Source organism: Scyliorhinus canicula, chromosome 22 (genome assembly GCF_902713615.1).
Source record: "Scyliorhinus canicula chromosome 22, sScyCan1.1, whole genome shotgun sequence".
Taxonomy (NCBI): Eukaryota; Metazoa; Chordata; class Chondrichthyes; order Carcharhiniformes; family Scyliorhinidae; genus Scyliorhinus; species Scyliorhinus canicula.
Window position 1 is genome coordinate 21,722,570 of NC_052167.1, and position 16,171 is coordinate 21,738,740.

At 49.7% G+C, this 16,171-nt stretch overlaps 1 protein-coding gene across 1 annotated transcript in view; it reads right to left on the reverse strand.

Moving 5' to 3' along the window:
* Positions 1–16,171, reverse strand: part of LOC119956240 (paladin-like) — a 138,601-nt gene that overhangs the window by 33,418 nt on the left and 89,012 nt on the right. The gene's annotated exons all lie outside the window — the stretch shown is intronic.

Consider the following 16,171-nt stretch of genomic DNA (forward strand, 5'->3'; position numbering starts at 1 on the left):
CCCATCGATGGAGGATGTTCTCTTACTGCCAGAGTAAGAAAGTGTGAAAAACGATCATTTATTCTCTCATCAAATACAATTTCTCATTATTTTGCCACAAGTGACAAATCATCGCAGCAAAAACAAAACTGAGCATTAGCTTTTGATTTTAAATATATATATCAATAATAATCTTTATTGTCAAAAGTAGGCTTACATTAGCACTGCAATGAAGTTACTGTGAAAAGCCCCTAGTCGTCACATTCCGCCACCTGTTCGGGTACGCTGAGGGAGAATTCAGAATGTCCAAATTACCTAACAGCACGTCTTTCGGGACTTGTGGGAGAAAGCTGCGTGCAGTTCTGGTCGCCACATTACCAGAAGGATGTGGATGCTTTGGAGAGGGTGCAGAGGAGGTTCACCAGGATGTTGCCTGGTATGGAGGGTGCTAGCTATGAAGAAAGATTGAGTAGATTAGGATTGTTTTCATTAGAAAGACGGAGGTTGAGGGGGACCTGATTGAGGTCTACAAAATTATGAGAGGTATGGACAGGGTGGATAGCAACAAGATTTTTCCAAGAGTGGGGGTGTCAATTACAAGGGGTCACGATTTCAAGGTGAGAGGGGGAAAGTTTAAGGGAGATGTGCGTGGAAAGTTTTTTACACAGAGGGTAGTGGGTGCCTGGAACACTTTGCCAGCGGAGGTGGTAGAGGCGGGCACGATAGCATCATTTAAGATGCATCTGGACAGATATATGAACGGGCGGGGAACAGAGGGAAGTAGATCCTTGGAAAATAGGCGACAGGTTTAGATAAAGGATCTGGATCGGCGCAAGCTGGGAGGGCCGAAGGGCCTGTTCCTGTGCTGTAATTTTCTTTGTTCTTTGTTCACCCGGAGGAAACCCATGTAGACACGGGGAGAACGTGCAGACTCCACACAGACAGTGACCCAAGCTGGGAATCGAATCAGATTGGCCGTGACCTTACTGAATGGCGGTGCAGGCTTGAGGGCCCGAGTGGCCCCCTCCTGCTCCCCAATTCGACGTTTCCCCACATGCCATACATAGGAACTGACTTTCTTCTGGGTATATCACTGAAAACAGGAAAGGCTGATCACAATGTCAAGACTGTGCAACACAACCAGAAGGAACTCCTGTGCCTCTGAGATCTATCGCACAAAACCTTTCAGATAACCAACTGACATTGGTCCAGTGCAGATATGTCCAGGGCAGCACGGTAGCATAGTGGTTAGCATAAATGCTTCACAGCTCCAGGGTCCCAGGTTCGATTCCCGGCTGGGTCACTGTCTGTGCGGAGTCTGCACATCCTCCCCGTGTGTGCGTGGGTTTCCTCCGGGTGCTCCGGTTTCCTCCCACAGTCCAAAGATGTGCGGGTTAGGTGGATTGGCCATGATAAATTGCCCTTAGTGTCTTAAAAAATAAGGTTAATGGGGGTTGTTGGGTTACTGGTATAGGGTGGATATGTGGGCTTAGGTAGGGTGATCATTGCTCGGCACAACATCGAGGGCCGAAGGGCCTGTTCTGTGCTGTACTGTTCTATGTTTCAATATGGACGTTAGTGCGGTGAAACTGGATGATAAAGATACCTGTGCGAAATAGTTACTGAATGTCTGTCGATTGCAAGGGACTACTTTGACCGCGGGGCAGGGGAATGGGTTCTTTGTGTTGTGTAATGGGTTAATAGAACATGTCTACTAATGAGTAGACTATGATGCATCACTGAGACCAGGCAGTCACTTTCTGGACTCCCCCCTCTCTCTCTCTCTCACTCGCCCTATAGAGAGACAGCGAAAGAGAGAGGTGGTGCGGGCCAGGTTCGATTCCCGGCTGGGTCACTGTCTGTGCGGAGTCTGCACATCCTCCCCGTGTGTGCGTGGACTTCCCCTGGGTGCTCCGGTTTCTTCCCACAGTCCAAAGATGTGCAGGTTAGGTGGATTGGCCGTGATAAATTGCTGTCGCCCAGAACTGTCAAAAATATTCAAGCTGAGGTCCCTGAGATTTTTTTTATTCCCTGGCATATAATTTGGTGTTAAAAATTCTTCGGCAGGCAGCACGGTGGCGCAGTGGATTAGCACTGCAGTCTCACGGCGCCGAGGTCCCAGGTTCGATCCCAGCTCTGGGTCGTTGTCCGTTTGGAGTTTGCACATTCTCCCCGTGTTTGCGTGGATCTCGCCCTCACAACCCAAAGATGTGCAGGGTAGGTGGATTGGCCACGCTAAATTGCCCCTTAATTGGAAAAAAAATGAATTGGGTACTTTAAATTTCGAAAAAAAAGAAAAGAAAATTCTTCGGCAACGTTTTCCACATTGCAGCCGAAATATGGGAAAAGGAGGAGAAACGAGGCTAGACTTGGGTGCAAAGACAACGGCACATTCAAAAATAAAGTGGAAGGCATCATCTGTACAGAGTGTGCTTTTGAGCGAAGGCTTTGGTTGAACAATAAGAGAATAGATTGTGCTCTGTTGTGTACCAGTCAACAGGGATCGTCCATAACCCTCGTTAACTGATTGATTGTCCTGCCCCTCATTTCCTGAACATGACCTCATCCCCTCCATGTGATGGTGAACTTTGACCTGCCTTTGCTTCAAGGGAATCATTGTTGCTGACCCTGGAGTCGGTCTAAAGATGTGCAAACTCCCGAGTGGTTAAGAGATCAGCAGATCTGCGTTACAGTGCCATTGTGTCCTTTTGTCTGCATGGGGCTTGTTCCCCTGGGCTGTTGACAGAGGCAGTGGTTACAGAAAACAGGAGGTCTGCAGTAAGGAGGCACAATTCGCGGTGTTGCAATCAAAATGTCATTATTTCAACACCACTGACTAATTATTTCGGGATGGGGGAGAGGGAGGGGGAAGGGGGCGGGAGAAGCAAGTCACTGCAGGATATAACATTGCCAAACAAGACCAGCTGGTCCGTTCAAACAGCTGTTTCTGCTCAAGTTAGAACTTTTACTTTTAATCCGATCGTACGTTTTGAGTGAGCTGGAATCCGAATGGCTTAAAAGCATCGCATAACCGTGTGGCTGTTCCAACATGTAGTAGCAGGCAGACCATTGGCTCACATTTCCCATCAGGACACGGACCGTGACCTGTCCATTGAGGGTTTGATTTTCTCCATTGGTTCTGGGCGTTGATGGCCCCGCTAAGGATCTACCGTCCGTTCCCAACTTCCCTCGAGAAGGCGGATGGTGGGTGATGCGACCATCAATTCACTCTGAGACACAAGTTGGAGTAAACTGTGGCTTTAATCGGCTTACAACTGAGCCTGCCTGCGACTGTGCTGAACTGAGGGCGGACTCGCAGGACCGCAGCACTTATACTTCCTGAAAGGGGGCGGAGACCTGTACATGCTCCTCATCTCCCCCTGTGGGCAGAGCCGCGCAACTGCTCACAGATGGAGCCCACAGGGACACGGTGATGTACAGTGTGAATTATAGGGGTTACACATTCACCACAGTGAGCCACCTTCTTCAACAATGGCAGTGGGGCTCCGACAGAATTCTCAGCTAGGTGCCTGGATTATTAGGATGGCGCTTTGGGGGGAGGGGTGAGGCGGGGGGGGGGGAGGAGCTTGGTCCCCGCTGCCGGGGACCACACACAGCCGGCGGGAAACAGAACCCCACCTCCCCCATAAAGCCCCGCTGCCATTTTACACTCGCTTGGGAGGAAACCAGTCAGTCACATTGGGCCGGCAGCTCTCCAGTCCCTCCGGGAACAGTGCCACAGTGGCCGGAAGAGGCACTGCAAGCAGCTGCCAGAGCCCAAGTCGCGGGCACCGGAGAGAAAGTGTCAGGGGTCTGGGCAGTGAGAGTCGGGAAGGCCTGGGTGGATTGGGGGGGGGGGGGGGGGGGCGGGGCGAGGGGGATGGACGGGGGGGGGGGAGGGGGATGAATGGGAGGTGGGGGGGGGGAGGTGGGTGATCGAAAGAATAGGCTGGCCGTGTCGAGGCGGGGGAGATCACCATCGTTAAGGGGAAGGGGCTTCAAATGACGGCACCTCCCCCCAAACTTTCCACTCAAGGGGATTAGGGATTATGGGGAGAAGGCAGGAGAATGGGGATGAGAAACATATCAGCCATGATTGAATGGCGGAGCAGCCTCGATGGGCCGAGTGGCCTAATTCTGCTCCTATGTATAATGGTCTGAAGATCTAACCCTGCCTTTCTGAGCTCCCCTCACCACCCCAAGCTGTCATGCACGTCAGCCTAGAACCTAAGGCTGGGCAGGAAACAGCCTATGAGTGGCCATTAGATGGGGAGGCGGTGGCACAATGGTATTGTCACTGGACTAGTAAACCAGAGACCCAGAGTAATGCTCTGGGGACCCAGGTTCAAATCCCCGCCACTGCAGATGGTGAAATATGAATTCAATATAACTCTGGAATTAAAAGTCTAACGGTGAACATGAAACTATTATTGATTGTCTTAAAAACTCAACTGGTTCACTTCCTGTAGGGAAGCAAATCTGTCGTCCTTACCTGGTCTGGCCTAAATGTGACTCCAGGGGCGGGGTTCCCCCAGCCAAAATCGGCGCTGGGGCGGAGAATGGGCGTAAGACCCACGATCGGGTCCGACACCGTTCCCGCGATTCTCCAGTCCCCGGAGTATCGCTGCCAATCAGGCGCACGCAGTGGCGGTCGGGGCCCAGTGAAAGAGGCCCCCGCGGCAATTCTCCGCTGACAATTGGCTGAGTTCCCGCTGGCGTGGGTCTCTCATGGTCCCACCCGGTGGGAACGTCGGCTGGCAGCTGCGGACACAGTCCTCGGCCGCCCTGCTGGGGGTGGGGAGATCCTTAGCCGGGGGGGAGGGGGGAGCCTCCAGGATGGCCAGTGTTCCGATCGGGGGCCACCGATCCGCACGCAATCTGGGGTGGGCCTACGTTGTCGGGGCCGACGCGCGGTTTGGGTCGGCCATGTCGCGCTCCTCCGTACGCATGCGCGGACCCCCGACCGGAAGTGCAGGACCCCGTATCGGCAGCCGGAGCTGCGAGGAGCACTCCGGGGCCCCGTTAGCCCCCTTCAAATCGCAGAATCACCCCGGACTTTCTCCAGGTAAGTCCAGAGTGATTCGCGCGCGTTTCTTCGCAGGCGTGGGAACATAACCCCATTATTGGGGAATAATAGCCCCAGATCTCAGCAATGTGGTGGACTCTTAACTGCCCCTTCAAAGGCAATTAGGGATGGGCAATAAATGCCGACACCACCAGCAACACCCACGTCCCACGAATAAATAAAAAAAACTTAAAGGTCCTAATTGGGGTCAAGAGCAGGCTTCCCATAAGAAGCTGGTTCAGTTAAATGGTCAGTGGTCAGTTATAGGATATTGATGGTGGGGATTCAATGATTGTCAGGATCAATGGTTAGATTCATTCTTTTTTTTTTTTCTTTTTTTTTTAAATTTAGAATATCCAATTAATTTTTTCCAATTAAGGGGCAATTTAACGTGGCCAATCCACCTAACCTGCACATCTTTGGGTTGTGGGGGTGAAACCCACGCAGACACGGGGAGAATGTGCAAACTCCACATGGACAGTGACCCAGGGCCGGGATTCGAACCCGGGTCCTCAGCGCCATAGGCAGCAATGCTAACCACTGTGCCACCGTGCCGCCCGGTTAGATTCATTCTTATTGGAGATGGTCATTGGCTGGCATTTTTAGATACATAGAAGATAGGAGCAGGAGGAGGCCTTTTGGCCCTTCAAGCCTGCTCCGCCATTCATCACGATCATGGCTGGTCATCCAACTCAATAGCCTAATCCTGCTTCCTCCTCATAGCCTTTGATCCCATTCTCCCCAAGTGCTATATCCAGCCGCCTCTTGAATATATTCAATGTTTTAGCATTTCCTGTGGTAATGAATTCCACAGGCTCACCACTCTTTGGGTGAAGAAATGTCTCCTTATCTCTGTCCGAAATGGTTCACCCTGAATCCTCCGACTGTGACCCCTGGTTCTGGACACACCCACCATTGGTAACATCTTCCCTGCATCCACCCTGTCTAGTCCTGTTAGAATTCTCTCGATGCGATCCCTCCTCATTCTTCTGAACTCCAGCGAGAACAATCGTAACCGAGTCAATGAAAGCAGTGGGAGGCAGAGGTGCAGTGGTATCGTCATTGGATTAGTAATCCAGCGACCCAGGGTAATGCCCAGAAACCCAGGTTCAACTCCCACTGGAAAAATCTGGAAGAAAAAGCCTAATAATGACCTTGAAACCATTGTCGAATGTCAGAAAAGAAACATCTGGTCTCTAATGTCCTTTAGGGAAGGAAATCTGACCTACTTACCCTGATCTGTCCTACATGTGACTCCAGACCCACAGCAACGTGCTAGACTATTAACTGCCCTCTGAAATGGGCTAACAAGCTATTCAGTTCAATGGCTACTAGGGAAGGGCAATAAATACTGGCCCAACCAGCGACGCCCACTTCCCATGAAACAATAATTTTTTTATTTTTTTAAATTTTAGATTACCCAATTATTTTTTTCAATTAAGGGGCAATTTAGCATGGCCAATCCACCTACTCTGCACATTTTTTGGGTTGTGGGGGCGAAACCCACGCAGACATGGGGAGAATGTGCAAACTCCACACGGACAGTGACCCAGAGCCGGGATCGAACCTGGGACCTCAGCGCCGTGAGGCGGTTGTGCTAACCACTAGGCCACCGTGCTGCCCGAGAAACAATAATAATACTTGCTATTTATCTGCCCAAACCTGAATGCCGGTCAGACCTTGCTACATGTGGACAAGGATTGCTTTACTATGTGTGGTTTTGTGAATGGAACATAGAACAAACAATGCAGAAGGAGGCCATTCGGCCCCTCGAGTCTGCACCGACCCACTTAACCCCTCACTTCCTATCCCCATAACCCAATAACCCCTCCTAACCTTTTTGGTCACTAAGGGCAATTTAGCATGGCCAATCCACCTAGCCTGCACGTCTTTGGGCTGTGGGAGGAAACCGGAGCACCCGGAGGAAACACAGGCAGACACGGGGAGAACGTGCAGACTCCGCACAGACAGTGACCCAGCGGGGAATCGAACCTGGGACCCTGGCGCTGTGAAGCCACAGTGCTAACCACTGTGCTACCGTGCTGCCCAAGCTCCGCAATCATCGGTGAATATCCCTGTAGAGTTAGGTACACCGGTCTAACACTGGCTGCAACTGGATGCAGCTTAGATCAGAAAGATGTTCCAGACCTTGAAGTTAGTTCAATCAGGTTTATTGAACTAATAGCACAGTTAGCACAGTTCTCTGTGAGTTCTCTGCTAACTTAAGTGTGGTTACTCTGTCTGACTGAACCAGACTAGCTCTTAGCCACGCGGTGGAGGTGTGAGATTGTAACAACACCCTTGACTGACTCTCTAGATGTTCATCAGTGGATAGAGGGGGAGTGTGAGCGCCTCCTGTCTTTTATAGTCAGATCCCACTCCTGAGGGTCCTGCCTGCTTATTGGTCATGTCCTGATCTCTGTGTCCATTAGCTGCTTGTCTGGATATCATTATGTGTGTGTCTGCATATCATGACAATCCCTATCTCTGGCCTTATGATGGAGGGAAGGTCATTGATGAAGCAGCTGGAGATGGCTGGGCCGAGGATAATACCATAAGGAACACAAACAGTGGTGGCCTGGGGCTGAGCTGATTGGCCTCCAACAACCACAACCACCTTCCTTAGTGTTGGGTATGACTTCAGCCAGGGAAGGTTATTCCCGTCGACTCCAGTTTTGCTCGGGCTCCTTTATGCCACACTCGGGAAAATGCTGCCTTGACGTCCAGCACAGTCACTCTCACCTCACCTCTGCATTTCAGCCATTTTGTCCATGTCTGAAACAAGGTTTGCTGGAGGAGACCATTCGGCCCTTCCAGCCTGCTCCGCCATTCATGATGATCATGGCTGATCATCAAGTTCAAGACCCTGATCCTGCCTTCCCCCACTATCCCTTGAGCCCCAGGAACTATATCCAATCCCTTCTTGAAATTACACAACGTTTTCACCTCAACCACTTTCTGTGGGAGTGAATTCCACACATTCGCCACTCTCTCTGGGTGAAGAAATTTCTCCTCACCTCAGTCCTAAACGGTTTACCCCTTATCCTCAAACTATGATCCCCCCCCCAGTTCTGGACCCCCACCATCGGGAACATTCCTTCTGAATCTACCCTGTCTAATCCTGTCAGAAATTTAAGTTTCTATGTGATCCTCTCACACTGTTCTAAACTCCAATGAATATAATCCTAACTGACATTGTCTCAGTCCCACCACCCCAGGAATCAGCCTGGTAAATCTTTGCTGCTCTCCCTCCATAGAAAGAACATCGTTCCTCAGATAAGGACACCAAAACTGCTCACAATACTCCAGGTTTGGCCTCAACAATGCCCGATACAATTACAGTAAAACATCCCTATTCTTGTACTCAAATCCTCTCGCCATGATGGCCAACGTACCATTTGCCTTCTTTACTGCCTGCTGTACCTGCGGACTTTCTTTCAGCCACTGACGGTTGGATTGGATTTGTCCTGCTTTTTGGGGACAGGGCACACCTGGGCAATTTTCCATTATGTTGGGTAGATTCCAGTGTTTTAGTTGTACAGGAACAACTTTGAGAGAGGCGCAAATAGTTACGGGGCTCAAAAGTCTTCAGAATTATGGAGAGGATGTTGTCAGGGACCTTAACCTTAGCTGGATCCAATGTGCTCAGCCAGTTCTAGATATCATGCGCAGAGATTTGAATTGGCTGATGACCGAGGCCTTCTTCAGTCGATCCCGGTTCGATCAGGGCTCGATCCTAGCCCCGGGGTCACTGTTCGTGTGCAGTTTGCACATTCTCCCCGTGTCTGTGTGGGTGTCTCTCCTCTCCCCCCCCCCCACAACTCAAAGATGTGCAGGCTAGGTGAATTGGCCACGCTAATTGCCACTTATTTGGGAAACAATATTTTTAAAAATGAAAAAAGGCAGCTAGAACCAAATTCTGGGATTCCTGATCCCTATTCCCGATTTTCAGAAGTGCCTTCTAAATGTGTGGGTGGTTCTGATTGTGAGCCTGCATACTACACTCGCAATGTGGCCTACACCATTCCAGCCATAGGCTTGTCCTCGTCCTCCTCAATTTCATGGCGTCGTGCCAGCTTTTCAAATTGCCGCGATTCGCAACGCCTCAAGAAGTGAAATGAACCGTATGAAGGGCCCTTTTTCAAGGTAAGTTCAAAACGTCCTCCTCATGCCCTCATGCTAAGATAAGGGGCGCGATTCTCCGCTGCCCAGGCCGGGTGGGAGAATCGCGGGAGGGCCGCTTAACGCGACACGCTGCTCGGAGAATCGCGGGTCGCCGTTTTTCACGGCGACCCACGATTCTCCAGCCCGGATGGGCCGAGCGGCCTGCCATTCCCGACCTGTTCACGCCGGCGGCAACCACACCTGGTCGCCGCCGGCGTGAACATGGCGCCAAGGGTGAGTTTGTGGCTTGTGGGGGAGGGGGAGAGGGGTGCGAGCACCACGACCGTGCTCGGGAGGGGACTGGCCCGCGATCGGTGCCCACCGATCGTCGGGCCAACGTCTCCAAGTGACGCACTCTTTCCCCTCCGCCGCCCAGCAAGATCAAGCCGCCAAGTCTTGTGGGGCAGCGGAGGGGAAGACGGCAACCTGCACATGCGCGGCTGACGTTATTAGGCGCCGCCGGCCACGTCATTCTCGGCGCGCCGGACCTTGACGCCAGCGACAAGGCCCGGCGGCCGAGATTTACGGAACGCTGCTCCTCGCCCCCCGGGGGGGGGGAGAGTAGGGGGCGAGGAGCTGCCTCCGACACCGTCATGAAACACGCCGGGTTTCACGATGGCGTTGGCCGTTGCGGAGAATTCCGCCCAAGGTTCCCCATCCACCCCCTAAGGCCTTGCTTGACAACCCATGCCAAGGTATGCCCCCAAACAATCCCGATCATCCCTCATGATCCCCCATACTAAGCTATGCCCATTCATCCACTATAGACTACATAGATTTATAGCAACAATAGTATGTGTAAAGAAAAGCTTGAAAAAAGTCATTTGTTTCTAACTTTCCAATTTCTTAACAATAAATTCATTTTTCTAGAGCCCAATAAAGGTGCCGATCATCCAGACCCTTTAAAGTATCCTTAGCAGAAACTACAATCACTTGAAACCTCTTTGTGTGAATAAACATGGTGAAATTGACAGTATAGATCAGAGAGGTGGAGCTGTCAATCAAGCAATACTTTCTCGGGCTCAGGCAAAATTTGGGCCAACGTAACTGCCGACAAGGCCTTCACCTTTAGTGTGTGAACACAGCTCCTGATTAAAATGCTGTCTGGTAGGTCTCACTTGTTGCCTTCCTTTATGGCAGCTATCATTACTAAATTTCAGAGAATTAAAAATAGATCACGAAGAATTGAGCTTCTAACGTGAGAAACAGGTCCAAAATGAGTTGGCCGGATGCATAATTACATTGACAGACACAATATGAATGTCAAGTTAGAACAAGTGTGGGAGGGACAGCTGGACAGTAATTTGTAAAAAATGCACTTCAGCTCCAGTCTTTCCTGAACAAGTACAGCTGGGAAAATCACAGATAGAGATGAATGCACCAACAAAAAACAGAAACACAGACTTCATTAGGTTTAATATGTGTAACAAACGGGGACAAAAGAAGCAAAGTAAGCTTATAAATTCCAGCAAGGGACAACCTTCTAAAACCTCAGTTACAGATCAAAGGGAAAAAATACCCCAGACACTCAAACACATTTCAAAACAAGAAAGTTACAACCTCCACACTACAAACCGGCCTCACGTTTACTCAGCATGAATTTAATTTGGATTGAATCTGTTAGCTAGTCTATTTGAATTAAATGTACAAATACTTATTGGAAGTTTGTTTTAATGAGGCACCAAATTTGGACAATACATGTAGAGTTTTACTTATAAGCGCTCTGCGTTCCCAGAGGAGTAAGGCTTTCAAAATCAATCTCTCAGTTTTTGACACTTTTTCAATTCACCTTATTAAAATAAATCTTCTTTGTGAACAAGATTGTGACAGCGTCTTTCCAAATAAGGTCTAAATTTCTGCATCAGGGATGGGGCAAGCAAATTGGGGCATTAGTTTCAGTGTTTAGATAGAATCAAAGAATTTACAGTGCAGAAGGAGGCCATTCGGCCCATCGAGTCTGCACCGGCCCTTGGAAAGAGCACCCTATTTAAACCCACGCCTCCACCCTATCCCCGTAATTCAGTAACCCCACCTAACCTTTTGGACATTATGGGGCAATTTAGCATGGCCAACCCACCTAACCTGCACATCTTTGGACTGTGGGGGGAAACCGGAGCACCCGGAGGAAACCCACGCACACACGGGGACAACGCGCAAACTCCGCACAGACAGTGACCCAGCCGGGAATTGAACCAGGGTCCCTGGCGCTGTGAAGCAACTATGCTAACCACTGTGCTACCGTGCTGCCCACAAAATGTTGCAAAACCATATAAAAGTTGAATATTGCAAAGGGATTGCCTTGCGGAATGAAATCCTAGAGAGAGTGGTAAAAACCTTGGAATCATTTAAACAAATTGTAATGACAGAATACCTGCCCAAACATAATGCAATGTTTAATTAAAGAGGAGAGAAACATGGAGAATATATCGTAGGAGCAGGAGTAGGCCACTCAGCCCTTCGAGTCTACTCAGCCGTGCAATATAATCAAGGCTGATCCTCCATCTTAGCACCATGGCCCCACACTCTCCCCATATCCCCTCACACCTTTAGAGTATAGAAATTGATCTATTTCCTTCTTTAAAATATTCAGTGACTTGACCTCCACAGTCTTCTGTGGTGGAGAATTCCATAGGTTCACCGCCCTCTGAGTGAAGGGGTTTCTCAGTTCAAAATGGCCGACTCCATATCCTGAGACTGTGACCCCTTGTCCTAGACCTTCTCCCCAGCCAAAGGAAAGAACATCCAGTCTGACCAGAGATTTATACATGAGGTGGAGATGCCGGCGTTGGACTGGGGTGAGCACAGTAAGAAGTCTTACAACTCCAGGTTAAAGTCCAACAGGTTTATTTCGAATCACTAGCTTTCGGAGCACCAGGTGGCTGAATTTCATACGTTTCAATGAGATCCCCTCTCATTCTTCTAAATTTCAGTGAATACAGCAATTGTCGACCCAATCTCCCCTCGTACAACAATCCTGCCATCCCAGGAATCAGTCTGGTGAACCTTCGAGCACTGCCTCTACGGCAAATATATCCTTTCTTAGATCATAGAACATAGAACAGTACAGCACAGAACAGGCCCTTCGGCCCTCGATGTTGTGCCGAGCAATGATCACCCTACTCAAACCCACGTATCCACCCTATACCCGTAACCCAACAACCCCCCCCCTTAACCTTACTTTTTAGGACACTACGGGCAATTTAGATTGGCCAATCCACCTAACCCGCACATCTTTGGACTGTGGGAGGAAACCGGAGCACCCGGAGGAAACCCACGCACACACGGGAGGACGTGCAGACTCCACACAGACAGTGACCCAGCCGGGAATCGAACCTGGGACCCTGGAGTCAGGATACCAAAACTGCACACAATACTCCAGGTGTGGGGTCCTTGGCTGTGTGAGGCAGCAGTGCTAACCACTGTGCCACCGTGCCGTCCTAACTCGAGAAAAACCCATCCGGTTCAGTAATGTGCTTTAGGGAAGGAAATCTGCTGCCTTTATCTGGGAGGACCTACATGTGGGCCTCACAGCGCCAGGGACCTGGGTTCAATTCCGGCCTTGAGTGACTGTCCGACCCTGAAACTAGGCAAAGTAATTCTAAGAGTCAGCAGAGATTAATTTTTTAATCTGATCAACTACAGATTCACGCGTCAAGAGGTGAAAGGGTAGCGAACAAATTTTTTAAAAACACCCAGTCCTGTTGCGTCCAGATTACATTAACTTCCTGTGTTTAAAACCATCACATTCTTCTCAGAACCAATCGAAATCCCTCCCCAAGTGTTTCTCCTGCAGCTGTTATTTTTGTCATTGTTTCCCCAGATGTTGCTATGTGACATCAACAACAGGTTTCAACTCTCTTGCTTTCTCTCTCTCTCTTTCTCTCATAGAAATCATAGAATCTACAGTGTTGAAGGAGGCCATTCGGCCCATTGAGTCTGGGCCAACCCTCCGAAAGAGCATCCTACCCTAATCACTCACCTTCTCTCACATTCTCTCTCTCTCTCACACACACACACTCTCACACTTTTTCTCTCTCACACACTCACTTTCTCACTCACTCACTCACTTTCTCTCTCACTTTTTATCTCTCACACACTCACTTTCTCACTCACTCACTCACTTTCTCTCTTGCACACACACATACACTCACTCACTTTCTCTCTCACTCACTTTCTCTCACACTTTTTCTCTCTCTCTCTCACACAGTCTGACTTTCTCTCTCTCACACACTCCCTCTCTCACACACTCTTTCTCTTTCATTTTCTCTCTCACTCACTCTTTCTCTCTCTCTCACTCACTCTCTCTCACTCACTTTCTCTCTCTCTCACTCACTTTATCTCTCCCTCATTCACTTTCTCTCACATTCTCTCTCTCTCTCACATTCACTTTCTCTCTCACACTTTTTCTCTCTCACTCACACACACTCTGATTTTCTTTCACACACTCCCTCTCTCACACACTCTTTCTCTTTCATTTTCTCTCTCACTCACACTTTCTCTCTCTCTCTCACTCACTCTCACTCACTTCCTCTCTCTCTCACACTCACTTTCTCTCTCTCCCTCTCACTCATTCACTTTCTCTCTCTCAAGTCACTCTCTCCCTCTCACTTTCTCCCTCTTGCCTGCTCACTTTCTCTCTCTCACACTTTCTCTCTCACTTTTTGTTTCTCACGCACTCTCTCTCTCGCTCACTCACTTTCTCTCCCTCCCTCACTTTCTCTCGCTCACTTTCTCTCTCTCACTTTCTCTCTCACTCACTTTCTCTCTCTCACCTGCTCATTTTCTCTCTCTCACTTTCTCTCTCTTTTTCTTTCTCACTCTCTCTCTCACTCACTCACTTTCTCTCTCTTTTTCTTTCTCACTCACTCTCTCTCACCTACTTTCTCTCCCTCCCTCACTTTCTCTCTCTCACTTTCTCTCTCTCTCTCACTTTTTCTTTCTTACTCACTCTCTCTCTCACTCCCTCTCTCTCACTCACTCACTTTCTCTCCCTCCCTCGCTTTCTCTCTCTCGCTCACTCTCTCTCTCTCTCTCTCTCTCTATCTCTCTCTCCCTTTCTGTCACGCACCCTTCCCCCCTGCTGACCCACAGATGTAACATTGAGTACAGACAGTCCGCAATACAGGTTCAGTCAGTGCTAACAGTTCTTCTAAAGAGAAAGGGCCATTAGATTCCATTAGAAAATTCACAAATTTACGTTACTTCACCTCAAGTTTGGATTTCCTTTAACATTATGAAAATAGACAGTCGTCTCATATCAGACCGATCATTATACTCCAGTTAACGTTAACGACAAACGGAGAGGTGAAGTGGCAGCTGGAACCCATTTCCCTGTGCTTGCCTCATACCACCCTGCCTCCCCCCCCCCCCCAACCTACACCCCCAAGAACCTCCCTGCAACCACCCTCCTGCCCTCAGTCACCCATCACTGGGCTCCCTCCACGATTCTGAGCCTCGCCCTGGGTGCATTACCGAGATCGGCCATCGCCCTGGGTGGCGCTGCTGCTGTCATTAGAGAGCCGCCGGCCTCTGATTGGCCAGCAGCTCTCAGTGGGCGGGATCTCCAGGCCCGGGGTCCTGAGTCTTCAGCACCCCGCCCCTCGGAAATGAGGCAGATAGGGATAGGGAGGGGGAGTGGGTCTTGGTAGGGTGCTCTTTCAGAGGTTCAATGCCGACTCGATGGGCTGAATGGCCTCCTTCTGCACTGTTGAGATTCTGTGATTCATGTTCTTCAGCCTTCTAACCCAGCAAAAACTGGAACATTCTGTGGAGACTGATGCCAAACTTGCACGGATATTCCATAAAACAAAAACGATTACAGGGTAACTTGCCCAGTGCCTCAACATTAAAAAGCAAAATACACTGCAGTGGGCCAGTATCGACTGGACGTTTACCACGGTACCCCACCCCGCACTTTCTACTTCCCCACCAGAAAGCTTTCCATTGGATTCCTCAACAACACAAAACAGCGGGAAACAGCAGTCACTCAAACCATTACCGACTCGAGATGAAAGGAAAGTTGAGTTCAATCACTGCTCCCTCCATAAGAGCTATTATCGCTTCAGAAAATGGGCCTATAAAGTTAATCTTCTCGGATTCTTGCTCTCAGGTTGTTCCCATAGGCTGAACCTTCTCTCACTGCTTCTGTCTTACCAGTGTCCGAGATATTGTAGGAGTGATTTTTGAAAGCTGCCACACTCCGTAAATTGAATAACGCAGGAGAAAACCTGGTCGACTTCATAGGCTGTGAGGGGAGTGGGTCCTTGTGTGACCCCCCCCCCCCCCCCAGTCCCGCTCGATGGAAATGAGCATTAATTAGTTGCTCATTACGGCGCATTCTCTGTGCTTCAGCTACCGCGAAAGGACCGATAGCAACTGCAGACAAAGCCCACGGCTGAGAGGGCAACACATTGATTCTCTCCACGGAGCTGACGGGATTGCACATTCCCGGTGATTTTTAATTTATCATCAGTTCAGCAATGTGTGCCGAGGTAGCAGCTGCTACTGCTGCAATAGAGGCAAAATACTGCGGGGGCTGGAAATCAGGTGGCATCTTTGTCCCGGATAGATCAAACATGGTGGCAGCGTTGGAGGGTACCTGCCTCGTTCACCGCACTCTCTGGGAGGAAGGGGCAGCTTTGCTTCAAGCTGTTCTTGTGATACTGAAACGTGTTAACTAAAGTCAAATTATTTATGGGTGGTGGGACGTGGTAGACCATTTAGCCTATGAAGTGGAATAGGTTTTCTCCTGCGTTATTCCATTTACGGAGTGCGACAGTCTTTAAAAGCTTTTGAGGGCAGCACGGTAGCACAGTGGTTAGCACAATTGCTTCACAGCTCCAGGGTCCCAGGTTCGATTCTGGCTTGGGTCACTGTCTGTGCGGAGTCTGCACATCCTCCCCGTGTGTGCGTGGGTTTCCTCCGGGTGCTCCGGTTTCCTCCCGCAGTCTAAAGATGTGCAGG